This window comes from Hirundo rustica, chromosome 10 (genome assembly GCF_015227805.2).
Source record: "Hirundo rustica isolate bHirRus1 chromosome 10, bHirRus1.pri.v3, whole genome shotgun sequence".
In the NCBI taxonomy this organism is placed as follows: Eukaryota; Metazoa; Chordata; class Aves; order Passeriformes; family Hirundinidae; genus Hirundo; species Hirundo rustica.
Window position 1 is genome coordinate 20,896,809 of NC_053459.1, and position 26,733 is coordinate 20,923,541.

A 26,733-nucleotide genomic window follows, 5' to 3' on the forward strand; every position below is an offset into this window, starting at 1 on the left:
TAAAGAGTACATCTTGCTTTTGTTTCACAGTGGGAAAACTTTAGCTCTTGAAATTTATTAAGATTGAAAAGGTAATGAAATCTGCATTTCCTCCATTACTGATCCCAAGGCTGCTACACTATCCAGGAGCATGGCTGAAGTAATATCGACACACAAACAACTTTCCAGGAGACCTTGGAAAGAAAAGGAACCAGTTGGGTGAATTACCTGGTTCCTAAGGTCAGTTTGTTGCTCTGGCCAAGTTTTTTATGGGAGTTCATTTAAGGACTTCATTCCCTGAGTTCAAGATGTCGATGTCACCAAGACCCAAATACCTCTCGTCACCTGCATTCCATGACCTTGTTTCAGCCAGGAGGGATCTCACACTGAGCATTATTATAGGAACATAATGCTGCCCTGTTCTTGATTTGCACGTCAAACTAATGGAATTATCAGTGAGACTTATTTTCTAATGGTTCAATAAGGGAGAAATCTCAGGATGTAGAAAAGGGGAAATGCATTGTTGAAACAAACTTTTGTTCTGTATCTTCTCAAAGAAGGAGCCCGAAAACTAATTTAATTTGCCATTTATATCTGACAGCATAACTTCTAAAATATTGAACTGCAGAAGAATTTTATTAAATTAATCCAAATGTGAAATTGGGAAGCGTGTCCACTCACTGAGGCCCTAGCTCTTATCAAGTAAAAGAAAATCAAACCACTAACAAGTACTGAAATTTCTCAGCTGCTCCAGTCCCAATGACACCTCAGCTAAACTCAACTCCTAACTTGGAATTTGAAATAGCTATTTGTGTATATATGTTTATATATACATATCTTAAAAATTCATGTATGTATGTGTATACATACACCTACTCCCTACATACGTACTCTGTGACTAGGCACCTGCCTTGGCAATCTCTTAAGCAGACAGATTGAATATACTTAAATTGCTACCGCTTAATAACTTTGAAGCTCCACATGAATTGATTTTTGTGCTATTATACTGCCTTATCAGCAAATCCCCTGTCAAAGGAGAGGATTTGAGTGTGTGTGCATCTGCACACCTGTAAATAAGGGAATTTTACTACAGGGGTGGTAGAACCTACAAATCTAGCTTTAAGTGTATCATCTCCAGTGCAGAGAGGTCATGTTTTACATTGGTAAGGATAAGAGAAGGAACATCTAATGGACATGGTGCTACACTAGGACTTCAGAGGCTCAGGTTCAATTTCTTGGTCTGCCAGTGGTTGCTTCCATGACCCTGGGCAACTCACAGTTAAGCAAATATTCAAGTCATCTTTTGTCTGAAGGGAAGTAATGCCTTTCCCTCCTCCTTTGTACTTGCACATAGATTACACACACCTTGCACCAGCTCCTGGGAGGTGGTTTGGGGGGAAGGATACTCTCTGAGGTTTTTCACTCTGGGCAAACACAGCACCTTACACAGCTCAGCCCTGCACCTATGAATTTCAGTGGCACACAAATACTTAAATAACTATACTTCAGAAATGAGGACCAGAGTTGTCATATCACACTTCAGCTCTCAGTATTCTAAGAGAATACACATTAATGCCATATAAAGTAGGGGATTACTAGGAGGAAAAAAAGGGGGGATGGTACTTGAGCAAAGGATAATTAGCAGGATCTGTATTCCTACCAGGTTATTACACTACAGAACAGAACTAGCTAAGAACAGAAATGGAAGGGTCACATATGCAAACATTGTATTTACATTATTATAGCAAAGGGAGATCTAAAGTTACAGTTGTCATTGACACTCATAACTTATTTTTATAATATCCCATCCATGAGCCACAGAATATTTTTTTGGTAGCAATATAAGAAAAAGATGACCAGATTAGAATTTGAATGTAATAAATTAGGAGTGTTCAATTTTTTTAAAAAAATACCACATCTGGGACAAAGTTCAGCACATCAAACATAGCTTCAACTTTCAAATGTTATTTTTTATGTGTGGGCAGTGTTTAACTTTTTTTTTTCCCCCCATTTTATCAATTCTTTCCTTTGAGCGCGACATGGCCAAGAGCTGGGCAAGCGGCTCCCTCTGGTGCTGAACCAACGAGGCTCTCCAGGTTTTACAGACCTTGCTGTCTGCATTTCAGTTTGGAATCTGATTGTTCAAACCCAGAATTAAGAAAGACCGGCTTTGATATTCTTCAAAATTATTTCTTTTCGTACCTAGATTTAGGTAAGCTGTGAAATTGTCTTCAGAGAGACAGCTCTGAAAGCACCACACTGCTCACTCTGGTGCCACCACGTGAGATATCTAAACCAAACACAACCCAACTTTGATTAAGAACCAGCTTGAATATTTAAAATATCAAATATTTTCTGAATTAAAGTGACACAGCAGCTCAAGTATATTACCAGCCAAATGTCAAGTAGCTTACTGCACTAACACCAAACACAACTTTTTGTGCTTAGGCTCACACATCTTGGTGTTTACGTAATTTTTAGTTCTATTAGAATTTTCACCCTGTGAAACCAAGCCACCATAGTACTGCAGTTAGTACTTCAGTGAATTTCTGATCCTACATTAAATGTGGAGAAGAGGTGCAATAGTTGGCATCGCAGATGTTACCATTGTTCTATGGTAAGTAAAGTTGTGTCACAATTTGCATTACATTTTTCTTATTATTCAGAGCTATTTTTAAAACATTAAAAAATTATACGTATAAATTTCTGCCCAGGAAGTTATAATTTTCAGGGAGATACTTTATATCCGAGGAGAAAATGAAATTTAAAATACTTTTTAGCAAGTATTAAGAAAACCCTAACTGGATTCTATCTCATAAAAAAAATGATGATTGTTTTTGCAAATATAACCTAGGTTTAGAATAAAATTATTTTGTTTAAGAAACAGACATTTTATGAATGGTCAGACCCACATACATAGGGGTGCTTTGTTATTTTGGAGGAAATATGTTTGAAAATAATTAAAAGGTGCTGCTTCACAAGGAGCTGAACAGCATCCATCAGGGTCCAACACAATTTCCCCATGTCAAACTCTCCTCATTTTCAAAGATCATTAAAAGGGCAGGCTCTCAAGAGGGAATCACTCCTTGCACTGCTGGTGTCTGAACCATGAAGAGATGCCAAATGAAGACAGACCTGTGGCTCCCCTATTAATAAGAGGTTTAATATTTTCTTGCTTCATCTGCCAGAGCTTTTATACAACTTCTCCCAACTTGTGAACTATACAGTGTTATACATAACGATTTGAAGAGGCAGCACAGTATTTTTTCCATCTGCAGTGAGCTTTCCAAGCATTCATTAATCCTCACAGCATCTCAGGGTAGCAGTTCAATTTATGGATGGGAAAACAAAATAGATTGAGTGCTGGAATTCATTTTAATGAAAGTGCCAAGCACAGGAATGAGTGAAAGTGCTCCCAGTGTTTCTTCCTTGTGGAGATGCAGCAGCTGAAGCCCTGGACATGGGGCTGCTGCAGAAATCTGGCACAGCCTCATTGCTGCATCTCAGCCCCAGCAGCTGGGTGGAAAATGGAAAACAAAGCCTCTGCACCCTTCTGGTGAACTGGGTATGGCAAAGGGGCAAAAAGGAAAAACAGTGGGGAAAAAAAAGGGCAAAGGAAAAAAAAAAAAAGAGGCAAGAATGGTGGCGATGCAATATATTGCTAAACAGTCAAAAAGGAAAGGTGTGGCACCCTTTAAGGTCATCATTAAGGTTCCAAATGCTACAAAATTTAAGTTTGGGTAGCGGTCTTGCTCCTCCTTATTCTAGCCAACTTACTAAAATGTAGAAAGTTAAGTGTCAAGTTTGGCCTCAGCAACAAGCTTCAAAAACATCAAGAGTTGCAAGGGTGCAAAGTGATGGATGTGAACAAAGAGCAATGAAATCAGTAGCGTTTGCATACTCTAAAAATTGCTCTGCTCTTAAGTGTTAGTTACAGCATATGTTCCAAAACAATAGAAAATCTCTTTTTCTTTAATGGCCTCTTGAAATAATGTTTGTAGTTCAGCACTGGTCAATCTGTGATAAGGCTTTCGCTTGCCAAGTGGCATTTGTCCCTGCATAGGCTACAACGTGCCAAGCAATGGCTAAAAGTCAAGCCACATTTTTATATGTGGATTTTTTTGAGAACAAGCAAATTAAATAGCAGAGAAAAGTAGTTTTAATCATGCATTTTCCATTAATTCACTAAAGACACAAAAATCGACAAAGTCACTATGTGATTAAATGAAAAGCTCTTTCTTCACACAGATTTGCTGCGTCTTTTGTTGGACCTATTAACTCCAATAACAATGCTGCAATCTCTATGTATTCCCACTGAAATTTGAATCAGATCACACATCATTTCTGTGGTATTTCTGCATTACCATACAGCATGTATCTATATATAATTACTTCTGCTTTAACTGAGCCTACCAAAGATGAAAAAAGTTCTCAAATGTTTGATGATTTTCTTTTCAGAAGTGTCTCCAGATGTTTTTTTCCCTGAGCATGCTGTATTTTTCTTCCTGACCACTGTACTTTCACACAATATTCCACTTCTCACACAATTTATGGTGCTTTCCCATGTTGTGAACACCCAGACTCAGTGAAACTGTGGTAAATCACAGAACTCAGAGTAAAGCCTAAATTCCTTGGAACACAAGAAGTATTTATATCTTCATCACCTTCTTGTGCAAGACAATGCACGAGGAGGTGATGATTTTGGCTGAAGCTCCTGGTTGTGCAAGGAATACAAAAATAACCAATAAAACCCCAGAACTCAGCCCATCTATAAGTTAGTAACATCTAATTTTCATTTTACGGCAATATAAATTGTTACCTGGTTATGTCTTTCAGTAAAACTTCATCTGCTTTTAATTTTCCAATAAATATGTTCAACTGGCAGCACTCCAAATTTTTCTGAGTTCAGGACTTTGGGTTGGGTTTTTTTAATAAATTCAAACATGTCTCAGCCAGAGGTGATGTTTTACCAAAAATAACAGACAACCCAATTCTGAATAGTTGTTGAGTAAAATAAAAGGCAGGAGTCAAAAATAAACACCTGTAAGTAAATCCCTATTTCCTTAAGATAAACTTCCACTATACTGAGTGCTGGAAAATAACTCAACAAAACTTTAACAAAATTTCTATGCCAGATTTATATTTCCAAATTCAGAAACCCCCTCCCTGTGCTGTTTTATGGCAACTAGGATGGAAAGTCTCCCATCCACTTCAGAGGAACAATTTCCTTCCTGTGAATAATAAAGTTCCTCTTGATAGGAAATGGATCAAATCCTAAATAAATAAATAAGCACATCTGGTATTTATTTATCCCAGTCCTTGGAAATTTTTATGCTAATTGCAGTTCTGTTCCTAAGGCTCTGGAAAACATAGTTGGGTTTATATTATTTTACTGGGATCCACCGATAGAAATGCTTTCTTTCCCAGTGTTTTTCCCCTCTGTATAGTATATGAAGCTGATTAACAGTATAGCTGACCAGTTCCTACCATTATGCTCGATTAGTAGCAATATATCACTACAAAAATTCAATATATCATCTTTTCTGGTGCCTCTTCTTTCTGGCTTTATTCTCCTCATCTTTCCCATCCTCCTCTTCCTTCTGTGCAGGTGACTTGACCAGCCCCCTTCCTCCACAGAGAAAATATATCTGAAAACTTCCCCCAGGCCACAACCAAGGGGTTTGTGTTGATAAAACTACAAATTTTCATTTTGGAAATACACCTTGAGGTAGACGCATGCTTAAAAATCTAGAAGGGCTTCAAATAATTTTGTTGTTCTTCCTGACTTTGCAAAAAGTTCTGCAGCCAACAAGACTCATGCACAGGTATTGCTGTTTCCTAGAAAGTTGCAGAAATCAACTTCACATCTGGTATCAAAACAACCTGGTCTTTTCCACAACTAAAATTGGTCTCTTGTGAAACTTTAATCCTATTTATGCAAAGCTATAGCCTTAACTGGATATACAGCAGATTTCTGGCAATTACTCCCCTTCCCCACATGGACCTCCCCGACAGATGTTGAACTTAAAGCTTGGACCACCAATACATGGAGCCCAGGAGAAATCTCTCCAGCTGTCAGCAACAGCGAACTCTTATAACCTGTGCATTGAGAAGTTTTGATATGAGTGAGAAAGTTTTCCAGCTTTTTACATGAGAAAATATATGTCCTATGCAAGCTTGAAGTTTTAATTTGGTTTTCTAATTGAGCAAGGTGTACACAACCAGGTTTTGTGCGCACTTCTTGCACATTTCTTAATCAGTTGCTGGTTCACTCCAAACTCTGAGAAGCATCCAAATTTGATGACAGTTAAGTGACAGAACAGGTACAAGGAACTCTGCAAGACTCTGAATGCTTCAATCAACTTCTCTTAAAAGAAAAAAAAAAAAAAAAAAAAGAGCAACTGCAGCACACTACTGGGCACAAGAAAGAGAGAAAACACTCAGTGTTTTTCGACTAGAGAAGGGTTTGACTCTAGTAGAGTAGACATAAATCCCTGCGAAAGCAGCTTTCATCAGTTCCAGCTTTTCTAAACCAAGACAAGCACCACATGGAGTGGTCACATCTTCAGTGTACTGTGCTGAGCTCATCCTGCTGGCTCTGATGGGATTGCAGGAGTGCAAAAGTAACAGAACCCAGCCACATATCCCAAGCTGGGCGCCCTGCACCTCCTGCCCTTGCAGGTGGAATGTTCATCACAGCCTGCAGGATGCCCAGACTGAAGGAGTCTGACTGAGCAGGTGCCCCAGAGCGTCCCACTGCTCCACAGAGTGCAGGGGTCATCACCTGGAGGTCTTTGTCTGAGGCCAGGCTGGTGGCCCAGTATCCCCACAACCACTAAATGCGCATTTGACATCCCATACCACTCATGGAACTCTTAAAACCACTACCAAATGCAGGTAAATGCTGCTGTGCACAGTTCTGTTTCTTTCAGTGAAGTTTATTTCTGCCAGGTCTCAAACATTTTATTTCTTTACACATTCATTCTTTTTCCTCAGAAACATTTGCAGACGTTTCATACCCAGCTGGCAGCTACAGCCTGGAAGAGACCAACAAAGGCCACAGGTCCTCTGCTTACACTGACTACTAAACCAGTGCACAATCTCAGATTTCTCCCATTTCAGCTGCCTTCCATCAGAAATAATTAGGATATTGGTAGCTCCTCACTGCTGAAAAGCTCTAGGAGTAAAAATTGAAGTGGGATCCAACCATGCCTTTTGTAACCACATAGACTTGGGTACAATAAGTGAATTTCTTTGAAAGACTATCTCTGCTTTTCAATTGCAAAATTACAGACTCTCATCCTATGGATTAAAGAACAAGAGTTCTGTAAATACTATTTATCATCTGTAAAAAAAAAATTCCAAGGCTAATTTAACAGCAATAACTAAATAGGAAGTGCATGGTACCTGTACCAGAAATTTTGGTTATAGATTTTATTTTTTAATTAATAATAATTAATGCTATACACTTTGCTCAGCACTAGGATCCAGCAGTCACAAAACACTGCTGACCCATGAACAGAAGCATTCTCTTGCAACCCACTTTTGCTTAAGGAATTTTCATTATTACTGTGTATGAGGACAAGTGCATTCAAATAGAGACGCAAACAGGAAAATAAACAAAGAACTTATTCAAGCAATGACCTGTCAGTTCAAGAACTAGATTACGCTGAAATGCATGCACGATACAAACGATAATGAACAGTAACAAGGGATGCAGACAACCCGTCTAGTGAGTCACCAATTCAGTTCTCTAAATGTTCCTGATGCTCAGAGGAAAGACATTTTAAAAGCTCAAATGCAAGTCTGTTCTCCTTGAGTGGCTGTTCCTTGGCAAAGAGGGAATGACAGGAGCTCTACCAATGACACTACAGGAAACACTCCTTGACCCTTTCCAGCTTATGGAGATAGACAGCAAACTTTCTAACCCTGACAAATTAACTTTAAATAAGAAACACTGCCATCAAGGTTACCATCTAAACTGCCTGATTGCACAGTCAGAAATTCTTATTGAAAACATCTTTATGTATAGATTCATGGAGGCTATGAAAATTTTTGCTTGAATAAGGAGAGTAGGATTGAACTCAGCATCTCTGAACTATTTCATGGTAATAAAACACTCCATTCAGAGAAGCTCAGAGAAAGCACTAAAATCTACATACATTTCATGAAATAACTTCTCAGATTTGGTTCCATTAACTTCATTCAAATGCCTACTCAGCAGCCACAAGAAGTTCAATCTTACCAGACTGAGCAAAATAAAACCATGGCAACGATTTCTGGCAGACTCAGCATATCTATATAATGGTATTATGCCCAGCAACTATTGACCCCAACATGTGGTGAACTGACCCAGCGCCTGTTCAACCTCTGATTAACGTTCTTGCACAGTGAAGAGTTTATGGACAGCTCTAAGAGGGTCTCTAACTGAACATACAGTGAGCTATATAGGTGATATACAAAATTACAGATAGTTTTGCATCACCAGTTACAGATCGCATTAAAGACAGTGGAAAGACAACTGAGGTAAATACAAAACCTGTGGCTTAACAATTCTGTTAAAACAGCCAAACTTAAGTCCTTTCCTCAGAGCACCTTTCCCTTCATAAGGAGATCGCCCTTATTTTATTCCAGCCCTTTCAGTACAGCTCGGCTGTAAATAACAGCTGAAAAAATAGATGTGTTCATGAAAGCAGTAGAAGGTAGAAATAAAGCAACAGAAAAGGATAACGTGAAAGAGCTTTCCTCACAGTGCTGCAGGAACACTGCTCTACTGTGCTGAGGGACTGAACTTCACAGCTACTGCTTGTTTTTAAGAAGGTTTAAAAAGCTGATGATAGAATCATCAGAATTTAAAAAAAAAAAAAAAAAGAACAAACTTCATTCATTTGCTTGTCTTTTAATCAACACATGTAATCAAAAGGCTTAAGGGATGATTACCTCCTGCCTTCAGCCTGACTGGAGCAGCCTGCTCATGGGTTTCACTCTTTGCAGTGCCAGGGAAGGTGTTCCCTCTGTACCCACACAGGTATGCTCGCACACTGCGCTCACTTCCCAGCCCCTGAGCTGATTCCAGAGGAGAGGACAGCAGTCAGCCACAGCTCAGGCACTCCCTGGGAGTTCAGTAAACATGGGACCCATGGCCAGAGAGCCACTTTTTAGTAATGGCCCCTTTATTAGCACAAACACCCTCGCAACTGTTAATGCAATATTAATTATCGAGGCCTGGAGATACCCGGCAAAAGACTAAAAATTGCCTTTGCTGGAACACAATTCATTTAGATGATTTATGGAGTTCTTTATTGTTAGCGTCACAAGAGGTTTTTCAAAACAAGAGAAATCATTAAATCCCATAAAACACGGGCTACCGCCGCCTTTAGCTGGTAATTGATATCCTTGCTCGTGCCATTTATATCCCTAAATGGGGCTGATAAAACAAAAATTAGTAAAGCGTGCTGACGGAGAGCAGCCTGCAGCATCCCGGGGGGAAGCAGGGGATCCGTCCCTCCTTCCCAGCAGGAATTTCTCCCCCTTTTGCATCCCAGCATCCCGGGGAGCCCCGACAGAGCCAGAAATCAGGCTCAGCCCTGGGGAGCTGCTGGTGACGGGGAGGGAGCAGGGAGGGGAGTTCATTCGCTTTTAGAGGGAGAACCTGATTATTCCATACCACCACCCCCTCCCCCGGCCGCCCCGGTTTTCCTTCAGGGAATTTTAACTACTTCTCTCTCCTTTTTAAAGGCAAATCTTTAAAAAAAAAAAAAAAAAAAAAGCTTTTGTATTGCAGTTTTCTGTGGCTTTGGTGTGGGTTTTTTTGGGTTTACTTTTTTTTTTTCCCCCAGGAATCCTGCTGGGTAGAGAAAGTGCAAGGTAAGAAATAATTTTAAACAGATGATTGGTAGGTTTTAAGCAGTTACAGAATAACAGCCAAAACATGTGCACAGTCAAGAAACTCCCAAATCCTGAGCAGCCAGGGAAAAGGAATGTATGTTTTAGTGATGGAAAGCACGCAGACGTATTAGAAATGACTCGGAAGGATGGGAGAACTGCACCGAAAATGCAAATAAATCAGCTCAGATTCTATAGAAGAAGAAAAAAAAAAAAGAAAAAAAAAAAAGAAAAGCTGCTGATAACCCTGAGCAATTGCTGCTGCCTCAAAGACAGAAATATCTCCCTTACCTTATTCCTAATCCTTGTCTGCACCTGCTCTGCAATCATAAATACTTCGAGGTGCTTAACATGGAGCTAAATTGATGGCTGAATTTAGGAATTTCTTCATACATCTCATTTACAGATTAAAAGGAGATTTTTTTTAAGGATCGTCCTCCTCAGCATCCATGAGCTTCCCAAAGAATTCCCATTTTCTTGTAAAAAAAATTAAAAATAAATTTCAAAAAAAAGGCAGAAAAATTACAGTACATCTATAAACAACCGGGCACTGTAATAGATCCAAAAAAAAAAAAACGGGAGCGGGGGAATCTGAGAGGTGTCACTACAAACTTGGCAAGAAAAACGTATCCTCAAGCAGGAAGGAGAGAGAGAGAAGAAAAAAAAAAATTAAAAAAAAAATAAATAAAAAACTCGCAAATCAAAATTCCAGGGAGATTTTTGAAGGAGAAAAATATATATATATATTTAAAAAAATTAAAAACGCAGGGAGGAAAGACGCGTGAGAGGAGAGCACAAACGGGATGGCGGGATGTCTCCCAGCCGTCCATCCATCTATCCATCCATCCGAGCGAGCGGCCGCCCCCCGCGCCGCCGCCGCGCTCCGCTCCCCGCGGCACCTGCGCGCTCACACCGCGCCCGTGCGCGCCCCCGCGGGGCCCGGGGGATGCGCGGCCCCGCCGAGGATGGGGGAACCCGCAAAGTTGTGCCCGCCTTAAAGGTGCGGGAGGTTCGCGGTGTGCCCCGGGCGCAGCTGGGCGCGGTCAGTGCCCCCCGCTCCGCTCCCGCTTCTCCTCCGCCCCCATCTCCCTCCCTCCCCGGCAGCCCCGGCGCAGGATGGGTTGGGAAAGGTCGCACAGACGCTGCTGTGGCTGGGATTTCACCCCCGAGGGCGAACACTGCCCAGGAACCTGTTCCCAGAAGGGCTGCCGGCCCTGGCGCTGCCGTGCCCCGCACCCCGAGCTGGCAGGGTACCCAAAGTGCCCCCCATCACCTCCTATCTCTCACTTCCCTCTCGTCTCCTTTTTCCCTCCTGACCCGGTACAGATCTCATCTGAGACTTTCCGAGACCTTTAATTATTCTATTAATGTGCACCCATAAATCTCCCAGAGCAGCATTTCATTAGGCAAACAGAAATATGCAGCGCAGGGATGTAAACACAGGCAACAGGGGCTAGAGAGGGAGCAAATTACACACTGAAGGCATAGCAAAAGCTAAATCAGAATTGGTCAGTCTTGTTTTCCAGGGCTTTTCCAGACAAGTTATTTTATGATTTTTAATTTTTTTTTTTTTTTTTTTTTTTTTTTTTTTTTTTTTTAAATTTAGAAACAGTTTTCCTGGAAACAACTTGTGTCAGTAGATCACCAGGTTACTCGAGCAAGCCCCAGTTTACAGCACCATAAAAAGTCTCTCCTGTGAGCCTCTTACAAGCTTGCACTCAGAATAGAGAGAGAAAACAAAATAAAAAGTTCACAAACAACTACTAGTGGTTCATAGCCGTATCATTTGCATATTTCAGCAAATGAAAAGCAGGTGTTTGAGGGTTGTTTTTTTCCCCTTGGCAAATTTGGAATCACAAAATGGCACCCTGAGCTATGGAGGCAAAATGTGAGTCCATTCGAGCAGGGCAGGAAAGTGCCCCTGGCTCCCTTGGGTGATCACACATGTACTGTACAGGCAGTGGGATTTAGATGTTTTATCCCTCAGAAGGTGAATGGAAGAGGTTATCAGGGATGGGCAAGCAGATGGGTGTGAAAAAACTTCAAGGGGAAGTATGAGGTTCAAAACAGGTCTTAAGTACAGGTGCAGAGGAGGCAGAGACAAGGAGAGGGGAAGGCAAGAGGTGCACTGAGGTCTTCCTAGGCAAGTGGAAGGGTGGGAAGGAACAGATGAAAAGGGTAAACTATTTAGGGCTTCCTCACCTGGGAAATATGTCCTTGTGAAGGACTATTTCACACACTATTTTCCAGCGAGGAAATCAAAATCACTTCCCAGCAACTGCGTATGGTTGAAGCTTGAGAGCTGAAGGTGAAGGGCATCAAGCTCTCTTAAACCCATTTTCTCCAACAAAAGAAGAAAAAAAAAAAAAATTCTAAAAATTGAGGATTAATTCAAGGTTGAATCCAGGAAAGATTCTTCACAATTCTTGTATGAGGCACACACATTTACTTTAAAAGCCAAATTCCACACCAGAGAAACTGGTGCAAGTGGAAGAACAGTTTTATTCCTTAATGGCCATGTTGGATGCAGAGCCATCTGGAAATCCTGTAGAGATTCCAAAGACAGCACCTGTTTGTCAAACATGATGCAGTTTTGAAGTCCTCAGGTAGTGTGACTAACAGGGTTCCAACCCAGAATGCTTTTCCCAAAGTCCAGTGCATGAAAATATTTGGTTTGTTTCTGTTTTCAAATTAAACAAGACCTTGATTTATCCTCTGGAGCAATGTTTGTGACTTTGGAATATGCAATCTCATCTTCAGCTGCTGCTGAATGCCTACGACAGCAAGGGCAGATGCTCCCATCTGCCGTGTGGCACTGGGTGGAGCAGAACAAGCCCCAGAAATGGGCTGGCAGATGCAGCACCCCCATACACCTCAGAGGGTCTCTGGGAAAGGCAGCCTCCTCCCCACATGTGCACCACAAACATAGGTGGGCACATTTTTCCACACATGTGGAGCCATGGATGTTGTGAGGAGAGAAGACCTCCAGAGAGAAAGGACAGAGCTGGGAGCAGCTGTTCCATACAGCACAGTACCTTCTGCAGCATGGGATTTTCAGCTGGGAATCTGTACAGTTCTTTTAGCTCGGGAAAATCAGCCATCAGCCCTTCACCTTCAGTCCCAGCTCTGGCAGCAGGAGAGGTCCTGCACTGGGGACACAGAGGGGACAGGGAAGCAGGTGTAGGGGAGAGCTCTGTGTGTCGGGAAGGGAAGTCAGACACATTTCTGAAGTGATGGTTAATTTGGCATTCCCATCTGGAGATGCAGATTTAACCTTCTGGCCAATAAATTATCCACATAATCCCCACCACTGCAATGCCCGAATTCCTTAAGAGCTTTAAACTGGGCACCCAGATGATCACAAAGTCTCTACGTAAGGCTGGCGGCTTCAGGCTCCCTCGGGTTCTGCAACGTGTGGAAACTCGAATGTAACACAGCCTCACATATCAGTTCTACCTTTCAGGATGAGGGTGATTTGTCAGGATTAGCCTCAGGGGTATTTCTAATACCTTCCCTTTACTTGTAGTGATTAAACAGGATTGAAAACATATTCCGGTCTCTTCTAACTCCTACACCTTTTGCTGGGGATTTATACAGTAGGGAAGATGCTGTAAGGCAGCAAGTACCTCATACATCTCCCAAGGACAGCATAAAGTCACTTTATTAATACAAGTTTACCCTTCCCCAGCTTCTAAGAGTAGTTCTTTGTTGCCACATTAACACTCAACCAGAACCACCCCACCAAAATTTATGAAGAATAATGAAAAATAATTCTATGGTTTACTGACCAAAAGTAAAAAGGCAAGACTTTCACACTTAATGTAATCATCTCTGCTTCTGTGAGACAGAGGAAATGAAGGTGCCCTAAACATGACAAACAGAAGATGATATGTACAAAAACAGGGGAAGAGAACTGCATAATAAAGCTGTCTTTTGTGACTGTCCAAGGGAGACTGAAAAGGCTGAAAATGAATTGCAGAAAGGATGACTTTGAAAAGAAATTGTCAGCTTGTTTAGCTCCAAAATTCACATCCTCATCCACAACCTTTAGAAAGAAAGCAAAGTGCAGATGCCCAGGAGTTTTGAGGCAGAGGATAAGACCTTTATGTTTTCTTTCTGGATTAATTACTTACTCACTACATGATTGTAGCTTAAAGTTTCATAACAGCAGGGCTTACAATATCAATAAGTTATTGGCAAATATATTATAAGAAGCGCAACTCCATAGTTCTATCTCTATGAAAATGGTTTGATTATCAAGGGATCTGGGCAGATGAAGCCCTCCTGACAGTAAATTGTGGAAAAGTGAGGGACATCTTAGCTCAGAAACAGTGCCCAATAGTTTCTTTAAGTGATTAAATTTCAGTTTTCATCTTCTGGTTTGTTTGTTTTTTTTTCTTTTGACTATAAACATTTATTTCATCTTCTTTGAATAATCCATACTAATCTCTAAAACAAATCCTGTAATGATTCTGGTAGAAGCAGGCGTGACTCCAAAGATAATCCATGGTGGGGTTTTTTTTCCCCTTGAATGTAATCAAAGATCCATCTAGAGTAATAGAATGGATGAAATACTGAAGTGCTAAAATTTCAAGAAATTTATATAATACTAGAGCAAAAATTTAAAAATCTTACTTGATTTATTTTAATCTAGTCTGAGATTATTTTTAATATCAAAGCAGATATGGTCAAGAGTTAAATTAACTTCTTGAGCAACCTTACAGGGAACTTCAAATAACCACTGAAATATTGTTCTACCAATATAATGGAATACATTGGCCATATTATAAAAAGAAATTTCCGCATTTGGTGGCCACTGTTTCAATGGTGTGAGAATGTTTTCTACTCTCTGCAGGTGTGAAGGGGCCTTTACTGCATACTAGGAAAATAATAAATCAAAACACTAAAATAAAGAAATTGCAAATAGCACTGAGCTCCTGTGGCTTCCTGAGCTGATTTGGTTTTTTTACCTTAATTCACTAATCTAACAATTGGTCTTATTTCCCATGTAAGTATTAGGGTCCAAAGAGGACACATTCACATATGAGCTATAACTCTTTGGACTTGTGCAACCCATAATCATATTAAACAATAATATTGTCCTTGTGTCAGTTGTGTCACAAAGTTAAATTTCCATCTGAAGTTTTAGGTTCAGTAAGGGGAAAAATAAGGAAAAGACTTCTTGTGGGTCTGATTTGCCTCCTCAGGATTCTGCAGTCTCCCACTACAGGTTTCAGGCATTGAATCCAAATATCCAGAAACAAATCTCACAGATTAATATTTTGCCAGCAAGGCAAATAGACACTTCAGGGGATTTTTAAAAGCTGATCATTTTGACCCAGTTTCCATCACGATTGCAGGCACCTCTGTACCCTGAGACAATTTCCTGAGTAGTCCCAGTCAGCACTAATCATTAACAATCAAAACATCAAAGTAAGACCCTAGGTTTTTACTGTTATATTTTAATACATTTGGAATTGGTGAAACAGTTAAATATGTTCTCATCTGACAAATCTCTACGAGCACAGCTTGACACCGTGACCGTTCAAGCAGAGGGCATCAGCCTGTGAGGTGTCAGTGATTTCCCCATCAGGTTCCCACAAAGGACACAAGTTTGTTAATAAACAAACTTAAATCAAGGCCAAATTTGATCTCACTCAAAATAAATCTTCTTTTGCACTGTGATTTTTAAATCATGTATCTTAAAACTCAAACTGGCCAGTAGCTGAGCTTTGTCCCCTTCCTCATTAATGATGAAAGAGTTCAGGTGCCCAGCAGGGACTGTAACATGGAATAAAGGCATTCCAAAACCGTACAAGAACTCATGGATGGAAAACTTTGGTTATCTACATCTGCATGTCTCGTCACACATCCAAACTCTATCTAGAATGAAGCACACGGGTAAATCATGTAGATTAAGTAAATCTCAATTAATATTATTACTCCAAGCACAAATTTGATGTAACTTCTAGGGAGGTAGTTTTTGAGGACCCTAAGTTACATCTAATTGTGATTATTGAAATATCTTAATACTCTCCTATAATAAAGCAGTGCTATTACTTAAAAAAAAGGTGACCCTAAAAACTCAGTCACGCCATGATAGGAAAGGTGAAGTCACAGTAATTATGCAACCAGTTTTAAAGATCACCAGTAGGCCTTGTGTGTAGCACAGAACAGAGCACTCAAAACCAAAGCATGAAATAACTACCAGAGTTGAAAATATTATACAGCATTCTTCGGTCTTTTCCCACTTTCTCAAACATTTTTGGTTGTCAGAAGTCTGATTTCCATATCTGAGACTACGAGGTCTACTGGATGTAAAGGAGTCGTGATTATCCTTAAAGTGCATCTGACATCACTATTAATGCTTTAAACTTGCTACCAGTGCATTTTTGCAGTTTCATCCTTTTAGCAGAACTGACACATATAAAAGCTTTGAAAACTCCCAAGTATTAATCTCCAAAAGCACGTGTAGTGATTACTTAACCAATGGGATGTTTTTTTCAGTTCCTCTACAAGTTGGCTCAGCAACAGTACAATATTAATAATGCTTGAGCTTATACTTTTACAACCTGTTCTCTATTTCTCCCATCTGTCAATAGGCTAAAATTATGTTTACAGAATCACTCATTTTCTAACCTTTTTATAATTCGTCCAGACAACTCACAGCCATTTTTTTTTCCCCCTAGAGTGACTACAAAACCCCAAAGCTTGAGGCCAAGCTCAGTTTTCAGAGCTGTTGATACGATTGCGAAGCAGCTCCATTGGTCTGAAAAGTGTTGTTTGGGTTTCATCCTGTAACAAATGAGAAAAGTGTTTTCCTCTCATTACTATTCCAATTAAATATACACCTTTAGTTTAGGTCCCTCTCTTTCTCACCAAACTACAGCCTGAGGCAACCCTAAGGGTCTATTAGAACATTAGTAGGTATATGGACATAAAAACTTGCAATATTTGATGGGGGAGAACACAGCCAGTGGTCACCTGCATTGCCAACCCGAATCCTCTGGGTTTCTCAAATGGCAGAACAAGAAATAATTACAGTGCTGGGTGCTACCCACTAATTTTGCACAATCAGCCAGTTTCTGTGCCGTATCACCCTCCCAAACACTGAATCTCCAAGGCCCCAGAGAGGAAGCTTTGCACAGAAATCACTAACATTACTATTTTACGCACTGGTATTTTTTGTGTAGTCAGAATCAGGGAAATGGAGGAGTCAATTCTCCTCAAGACCCTGCATGCAGCAGGGGGGTGTTTTAATATATCACACATCTTCACAAACAGCTCTTGGAGCTACAACTTAAGCCACTGTTTTCATTCCCATTCCATAGACTTTCCAGAGTAAACAGTGGTTTAAAATCTGTTCAAGGACCTCAAGGTTTGGCCCCAAATCAACGTGTACACAGACTACTTCATTCACAACTATGTTTTTATGCCAGATATAATGTCAACAGCTTAACAGTTCGTTGGATTTTGCTTATAGGATTTATTAATTTTTATCTAATGAACAATTTCACAAGGCAATTTAGGTGATTACAAGTGTGAAATGTTTGCAATGAGGACCAGATCTTGCCAGCCTCGCTTGCCTGTAGTGCCACTTACATTAAAAGTAATTGAAAACGATTGTACACGAGAAACACCAAAACAAACAAGTCAAAAACAGTCTCCATGAGCAAAGGCAGCAGAGTGGGCATTTCAGTCAATCCTGAGCCATGTGTTGCCTCCATACAGGCAAGTAGAGCTGAACTGACTGGGTAGATGGATTTACAAGAACAAGAATGGCACGTTGATGTGAGGATCACACCTTCGAGTAAGAGCTACCAATGTGTTGATTTGGCCTCAACAGATTGTCCCTATGACAAACTCCCCACTGATCACAGTAGGAACAGAATGAGGTCAAAGTTAGACATCCTAAAATCTCACCTTACCCCTTCAAAAAATTTGAAAACTAAAGCAAGGGAACATCTCTTTAGTTACATACCATAATGAACCGAACAGTGAACTACTTAGCAAAATCATCATCTGCTGAGTAATATTTGTTGGGGTTTTTATTATTGTTATTATTATTTTTGATTGTATGTTGTTACTTTCTCCTTCTGTTCTTGGAGTTATACTACAAAGCTGCCCATTTATAATTAATTACATTTTTGAGATATTTTTTGCTTAGGTGGCTGGAATCTTCCCAGCACCAGTGCCCAAAAAACAATTACCAGCATCCTGTTCAATTTGCTTCCAACTCTCCTTCACCCTCCACCCAGCAATAATTATATTTCTTCGCCGTGTTTCAGAAAACAGAGATTGTTTGCCATAAAATTAACTTGACGTGTTTCAAAAGGAGATGCAAAGCATTTTGTAAGGAGTCAGAGAGAGCAAGCTGCAATTGTGAGCAGAGGATGGGGGAGAGTTGTGCTTTCAGCCAGAGGAAGCTTCATCACAAATTAAGTTTTGTTTTCTTTACTTGCTGCAGCACAATGACAGCTTTGACAGACATATGGGTTGTTTAGAATTGTAAAGGCTTTTTAATTTAAAGTGCTTCAGGAATATATCTAGCTGCAGTATATGACGTAGGCAATTTTTATTTAGCTGTATTCTGCTAAATGCAGTTTGTAATTGGAACACTTTCCAGCCCAGGCATAGGAAAATCTGCTTCACACTCCTGCATTTCTGAGCTGCTCTTGCAGCAGGGTCCTAGGCCATGCTATTCAAACACCACATGTATTATTCTCATTTATTTTTATGGGAACAGGAAGATACTTGATGCTGTCACCTCACTGAGCAGACAACCAAAACCACAAGGTCTTTATGTCATTTGAGCCTTCTTTCACGAAGAAAGAATGGATAAGGCCACTCTGAGCTGTTGATTTTCAGGTTTTGTCTTGTTGCATGGATGTGGTTTGAGGTCAGTTACGATGCTGTAAGGTTCTTCTTTAAAGTGTCTAATTTTGCCATCATGGAGCTGGTGATTGTACTCACTACCCACATTACATCTTTTGCTTAATTTAAAAATGTATGGGTTTGGTTCTTTCCTTTTTTTAATGTCAGATCTGTATACTTTGAGACAGAACCTTATTTCAATTACATTTTATGAGACCCAGAACAAAGCCATTTGCTTTGGTAGAATTCTACTACTTGACACAAACTTGGCTGAGATGAGGCTGTGGCTGACTGTGGGACCTTCAAACCAAATGGTTCTTTCTGGCTCCTGCATTAGTCACTGCCATAAAGATGTTGCAGCTTCAAACCCTATTAGTTCAGGATGCAGAAACCACCTCATGCTGCAAATTAGAGACGGGAAAACACAGGACTTGTAAAGAGCTAAGTACTGATAACTAAACCAGAACAGAGCTTGGGTGTCCTTTGCACAAGCCTTATGGGTTCTACCAGTAGGATATAACACAAGCAAATGAAGTAATTACCAAAGACAACCAAATGCCCAGGAAAAACATCAAGGAAGAAATGAGGCTGTTTTCTCCACAAACTTGGAAACACTTGTTTCTCCTGCACAATCTTACAGGCCCACCTTCTATCAGTCCTTCATATCCACCTCTCATCATCAAACCTTGTAGCCACAGTTTAATTACAGCTCTAGTGAATAATTACCCCAACTTTCCTAACTAACAATCCCTTATTACTGTGTTGAGTGGCAGGTCTTGTAAGATATCCTGGCACTGTTAGTGCCCAAAGAGTTTTCACATCCTCACCATTAACAGCTTTGATTTAAGAGCTCACACAGTACATCCTCTAAAGGGTCAACCAGAAGTTTCTCCTCGAGTCGTTGTGTTCTCTGGAAAAAAACATTTGAGAGCTGGTGCTACCTGGTATAGGGTGAAGGACACCTGCCTCATACAGACCTCAGCATCAAAGACTTTATTGTCACAGAATTAACACTACATTAGAAAGGAGGGACAAAAAGGACAGAAAAGGCTTATCTGTTAGAACATTGCCCATTGTCCAGCAGAGACAGATCAGATTAAAAAGGAACTCTGAGAATGAAACAAAAGTTACACTGACTTTCCTTTGAAAATTTAAAAATACTTTCTGCCTGAACAAACCTCTTGGGCATCAGCTTCAGAAGTAACTTAAAGAAAATTCACATGTCATTTGTGGTTGATGTAATGTAAGACTCCTTTCTAACAGTCTTTCAGTGAGATACAGGGGAAAAAACTGGACTCCCACTCACAGACAGTTTTTTTTTTTTCCTTTTTGCACACTTGTCAAAGAATGTCTTTTCCTCTTCAAATAGCTATAACCTATTCACAGAAATTCTGTGAACAGAGCCTCCATTTCTCCTTCAGTGGAACATGAGCAATGTCAGGAGTGTTTCAAAAGATTTATTAATAAGCAGTTATAAACAGCGAGTTTGGATAAACACAGTAAAATCATGAATATTAATTCTGTAAGAATTGTGGGTACTCACACGTCCTAAAGTATTTTTTCAGCACTTGATCATTTTATTTTCTCCCCATTAACAAAACTACATAGATTGGCCTTAGAATTCTGGGTTTTAATTGAGTCTGCATTCAAAGGCAAAAGACCAGATGATCCTGACAAGCTTCTGCAATGCCTCTGAGCTCATTCAATCCCAGGCTTGTGCTGCAAATTATTTTATTTTAAAAAAACTTATGATAAAATACCCAACAAGTACTTCTGCCAGGGCATGGTTCACATTTTTCTTCTTAAGAAACCTTTATATACATCTGAGCTCTGCTAACTCAGAAAGATAGCCTGCTGTTTTCACTCAGCCAAAAATTGCCAAACGTCAGAGATACAGCAGGAAGAACATTTTGCTGCTTCTGTCACTCCCAACAAAATCTCTAACATTTTGTTTTATTTAATGGCTTCACTTTTCATAAGATGATTCAAACCCCTATAGGGGACCTACATTAGTCTGCTGACATTTTTCTGCTGGTATAATTATTATGTCCTTCTACAGTCTGCTTTTCATCTGCACAGAATTTCTCCCTGGCACAGAAGAGTTTAGTTGAAAACCTCTAAGTAGAGAACTAGAGAAGCCAGAATAGCTCCTCAGGATAAGGTAAGATGGAGGGCAACTTATTTTGTATAACTGTGCATATGCTGGGATGCCTGGCAGGAAATAGCAGATGGACGCAATGCAACTGAGAAGAAAGAATATTCCTACACTAAAAAAAACATATTGGGGTTGATGTGAAATGCATGTTTACCTCTCCTTTACACTCCACCAGGCAAAACATGTTTCATGTTTCAGCCACTTAGACTATAGCAGGAATAATGATTTCTGACACAGTACGTACCGTAATATATATTTATATATAAATATAGATCACTCCATAAATCATAACACTTTGGTTACTCCATGCAAAGGCCAACACTTACGGTTTTGTATGCAAAACAAAGAAGTTTTTTTAAGAAAGAAATATACCCCTCTGGGGACTAAAAATCTAATATAATTCTAGTATATGGATGTACTGCTAATTACTTGGAGTCTGAGCCTTGGTGTTTTTTTAGGACAATCACATCTTGACTCAGCTGTACTTTTAAGCCAGAGTTACAGCTGGCCCCTCAGACATGTCTTGTTGCTAAGCAGGTGCAGATCTGAAATCAGAATAGAGCACTTGGGATATAAAGAAAGCAAATCCACCTCCTCAGATTTAAAGACAATATTGCCTTGGTAACACATGTGAAGTACGTGGTTAATTACGGCTTCCAGTTATAACAGCGACAAAACAGAAATGAAAACGAGAAGCACTGTAGCAAAATATAGACAGCCCTTAATAGTCAGGTAGCTTAAAACACTCTGGTATACCCCACGAAACAATGGAAGAGACAACTGTGCAGGTCAGACAGAAACAACAACCAGGAGTCTGGAAAACTTAGTTAACCAGAGTGCTCTCAACAGGACAAGAAAGCACTCAGAGAGCTCATGCCCTGCTCACAGGTGAGTGAGGAGCAAGGGGATGAGAAGATGAAGTTATCTGAAGCTGTTTTAAAGGAAGAGTGCAACTGCATCCACAGTTTTGAAATTCTCCACTGCCATTATGTACAAAGCTTACACAAAGCTGAAATGGACACAGATACTGTCACCAAATACCTTTCGTCCTTCCTTCCCCACCAAGTGACTCTGACCTCGCCTGCCCCTTTTAGAAAAACATGAGATGTGAGCACATCATGGAGCTGGGAGACCTGAAACAGAGTCCTTTCAGCACAATAAGCAGCCACTTTGACAGCAAGAAATGGAATATGAAAACAATCACATAAGTAGCAGTAGATGAAACAGACCCAGTTTACTGAGTGGAACACACAGCTCACGAAAACTAAAGGTTGAAGAAGAGGCCAGCGAGTGTTAAGATTGTGTCAAAACCTGAACAATACTGCAATAAAAGCACTTGAAAATCTAAAAACATGTATAACCTAAAGAAAGGAGGAATATCTGTCTCTACCGGTCTCATTGATGGATAATAGGTTCCCATTATATTCATAGCAGACAGATTTCTGACTCTTAATTAATTAACAAATAAGCAACTTTTTAAAGCTTCCTCTGATTGAAGAGGAAGCTTTGAAATAGAAAATATTTATGATACACAAGGTCTACCTCAAACCAGATGAGGTGGATTAATCTTTTTAAGAAGCGTTTTATTACAGAAAATGATGCACTTCCCTGTTTAGGGATGTTTGTGTTTGGATATTGAGCTGACTGCTTGGGACCTGTGGCACACAGCTAAGGACTGAAGGGCTTTTCTTGTATGTAAATGACATACAGCACCAGGAACAGCACAGTCACTTGACAAATGTCCACAGCTAAGTGCTCTAACCCAGCCTGGGGGAAGACCACTAAAGTCAAAGCAAAGCAGGTTCACAGTATCTAAAGTCAAGCTGCTTTTGTTCTGATATATTCACTTACATGCCTTAATTCTTGCAGATTTTGACTCAGTGCTTTTGTTACTCTCCTAAAGGGATGATGAATACTAGCCAGAGCCTCAGAAATCTGCCTAGGATTCTTCTTTTTTTTTTACAGAGGTCTCTGGTAGTCTGTGATACAAGGCATGACCCATAATTCTGGGGTTAGGCTGAAATTGACCCAGTAGCCTACAGATGAAAGAGGATCAATTTATCCAGTCACACATCTTTTAAGACAGCCAGCAGGTTTTGGATGCTTCCAGAGCCACAGTGATAAAATATCAGCCATACTCTCTTACTCTGAACTATTTATATAACTCTACAGCAGAGCTTTTCAGTAGATGCAGAAATCTAGTTATTGATCACTTGTAATGCTTAATTCAATTCTGAGAGGAAATGGCCTACATTTCATGGATACATTTCATTAAAAGACTATTTACTCATTTTGCATTTTGTAAATGCTTTAGCAGAGAGATATCACTGCCAGCTCACAGGATAGTATGATGAATTGGAAGACCTGTTACCAGCCTCCAACAAAATGTGAGGAAAATTATGTTAGTACACTTGATCTCCTAAAGTAATTAATAGAATTACAGAAAAATGGGGAAAGAATGGACCCAGAAAGATCATGTGTATCTCCTTGCCTTAAGGAAGCTCAAATAAACTTATACTGCATCAGATACATATTTGCCTAATTAAAGATCTCTAATGACACTTTACAGACCACCTCAGAAAAATCTACATCATTAGAAAGTTTGCAGATAATTTTTTTTTATTATCTAGTCTGAATCTTTTTTGCTGCAGTTGATGCTCCTTGCTATCTGCCCCATCACCTGGGACACAGAAAATAGTTCAGGCCTTTCTTTCCTACAAGATCCTTAAAGTTTTCAGAAACTGTGTATTCTTCCATCCTCTAAGCTCTGGTTTATGTCAATCAGTCATTATACACCTTGTTCTTGGGGCTCTGATCACTCCTGCTGCTGGTCTGTATCCTGCCCTGAGTGCATTACCCAAAATTAAACAGTGGATATCGAGCCAAGCTTTGACCAGGGCAGTTTTGTGTACCTGTAAGAGTTAGCTGTAAATCTTGCACATCAAAGCCTTGGCTAGCTCAGCTTATGACCCAGCATAACTCCTACCTCTGTCTTTGGAGACAAGCCGTCCCCCATTTTGAAGTGAACTTTTGCTAAGGTCTCTGAGTGCATTAATACAGCCGGTCTTTGACTCCATTAAGCGCAGCTCCAGCATTTCTCTGCCTGCCTTTGTGAGAATGCCATGAAAACAGGCTGGCCTCAGCAAAGCTCTGTCAATCTCTAACACCTACAGCTTCTTCCCTGTCCACAAAAGAAGCTGCTCAGCTATAAAAGAAAAATTAGACTCATTCAATGTGATGTGCTCTCCATAAACCCACACCAGCAGTTATGTATTTCTCTGCAATGTTAGAGTTACTTCAGAGTATTTTAATTATTTCTCTTTTTTTTTTTTTTTTTTTTTTTTGGGGGGGGGCAGTTGAGGTTGAGCTGCGTCATTTCTGAAGACAGAAAATTCATTTGGTTTTTTGTCTGTTTTCATACACCTTCTGCTAGCTTGTTAGACCTGATGACTAATGGCTCCTCATCTGTACAGACCATTTGTCTGCTGTCCTTGATAGAAGTTAAACAGCCCCATCTGATCCAAGAAGTTCTAATATCTTTAATATATTAAGCTCCTTTACCTGTCCCCCTCCCTCTTTTTCCCAAGATTGCATCTGCCAAATGATGGAGTTCAAAGTAACACTCTCTTTTTTTGCCTGACCTTTCCCAATAAGATTTATCTCTTTTTTATCAATATTCCAGCACATTTCATCAAGTATCTCCTACAGTAAGTCAAATACTTGGTGCGTATTAAAAATTCTGGGGATAGATCTTGTGCAGGCTGCTAAATCAGATATTTGGGCACTAACACAGGACGTGCTCGAGATGTTTAATGGAAAGAGACAAGCTGAAAAGTTTTGGAAATTAAAGAAAAGAAAGCATCTTTAACTACAGCCAAGAAGAAAACCTGCATGAAGTTTCAGACACAAGTGGGCACCAGAGAATGGAGCCTTCACGGACATTGTAACATCCAGTTAAGGCCACACAGTTGTTCAGACTTCTGATCTCGCTTCAATTTTCTGGGCAAGCCCTCTTTCAGACTCTGCACTGGAGATTTTTGAAATCATTTATGATGAGTAACTGCCTATTTAATAGTTCTAGTATGAAGCTTTTACATTCTAGCCTTCATTCTCAAAAGTAACAATAAATAAATTATTCATGCACCTATGTTTTTAAACTTAGCCTGAAGATAATAATGCTAAAGATCCTGATCTACAGTTCACAGATTCACACAGGATTAAGGTCCTTTTGTTGCCACACACGCCTTCTATATTTTATGACTTTTCCTATTTTAATAGTGTAGCTGTATAAAGTGCCTCGGGACTTTGTAGAAAAATTCTATCAACATTCATGCTATTAAAAGCATTACGAGTTATTGTAAAATTTATTTACATTGCTATTATCTCTTTAAAAATTTAAATGAATCACATTCCCAGGTTCAGAGTGAGCGGGGCATCAGATCTAGAAAGTTGTGATAGATCAAGCAGAAGGCTATAGCAGCCACGACTGAGGTATTAATAAAATAGAACAGGGTGAGTTGGAAGGGACATTTAAAAGTCATCCAGTCCCACCCTCTGCCATGAGCAGGGACACCTTCCACCACCCCAGGTTGCTCCAAGCCCCATCCAACCTGGCCTTGGACATTTCCATGGATGCAGCAGCCACACCCTCTCCACAAAGCCTGTTCCAGTGTTTCACCATTGTAACAAATTTCTTGTTTTTACCCACGCTGAAATGATTCTCCTTCAGTTTAAAGCCATAACTGTTGTTCTGTAGCAAGACCCTCTTTTTCCCCTCATCTTTCTTTAAAAGGAGAGAACAGCAAGTGGCAGCCCCTTGTTCAGAGAGAAGTGCTCATGGGTCTAATTAAAGATCTCTAATGACACTTTATAACAGACCACCTCAGAAAAATCTGGGTGGTCTAATGCAGGGACATGTTCATTACCTTTGTCCCTTTCATAACCTGTATTCCAAAATATTATGGCATGAAAAGTCTCACAAAAATCTACCACCATCTATGTGTTCTGGTTTTGCTGCAATTGGGCTTCTGGAAAAAATAATATATTTATGCTAAATATATTACTGCCATCAAGCTGGTGTATGATGGAAAACATCCCCCTTCACAAAACTCACCAGCATAAAAGGAACCAGCATGAACTACCCCAGCAAATGACACTGCACATTACAAGGAGGTCCAAAAATCTAGATTTTTTTTCTCTGGCCTTACAGAGAGGGAAACCTAGATGAAAACTTTTTTCAGGCTTTATATGGATGGTATCATAGCAGCTAGGAGGAAGGAAGATTTTGTGAAGAAAATAAACTTGCAAGATTGGAGGTCATGTCCTGACAAATGTGTAGGGAGGAGAACTGCCTACAGTTCATGAAACATCGGCACACGTATATCAAAGAGGAAGTTAATTCCATAAATACATTCTAAAGTCACTGCATCTGAACACTTAATTTACTTCTATGCTCAGCCACAATTTATTTATAATCTTTATAAATATGAGGCATTGGGGAAAGCAGGTCAACATAAATTATTATTCAATCTATAACCACATCAAAAAGTAGATTAACATAGATTCTTAGCTTTAGATGTCTTATGTGAGTTACCTCAGCAATTCAATGGCCATGCATTTGTGGGCTATCAAATGTTTTCCCTGATTTTTTTTTTTTTATTATTTTTAAAAAGAAATGGTAACTGACAGGAGCTTAACTGAGGAAAGAATCTCCTTTATAATAGAAGTACAAACAAGGGGGGGGTGGAGTCAGCTTTAATTAGTTCAATATCTGGAATGAAAGAAATAAAGCATAGCCTACAATCCATGGCTGTTTCTGTTACCCTAGCAAAGCTGTACTT

The 26,733-nt window shown here is 39.9% G+C and overlaps 1 protein-coding gene across 6 annotated transcripts in view; it reads right to left on the reverse strand.

The window, feature by feature from the left end:
* The window catches only part of NLGN1 (neuroligin 1), a 422,565-nt gene that overhangs the window by 363,445 nt on the left and 32,387 nt on the right, over window positions 1-26,733 (reverse strand). For 2 of the 6 annotated variants that reach the window (XM_040074145.2, XM_040074144.2), the window contains exon 1: window positions 10,156-10,736. The exons of 3 other annotated variants lie outside the window; for them this stretch is intronic. The gene's annotated coding sequence lies outside the window, so the exon portion shown is untranslated. Of the gene's footprint in view, window positions 1-10,155; window positions 10,737-26,733 lie in introns of those variants that run through there. One more of the 6 variants, XM_040074140.2, reaches the window with a different exon arrangement.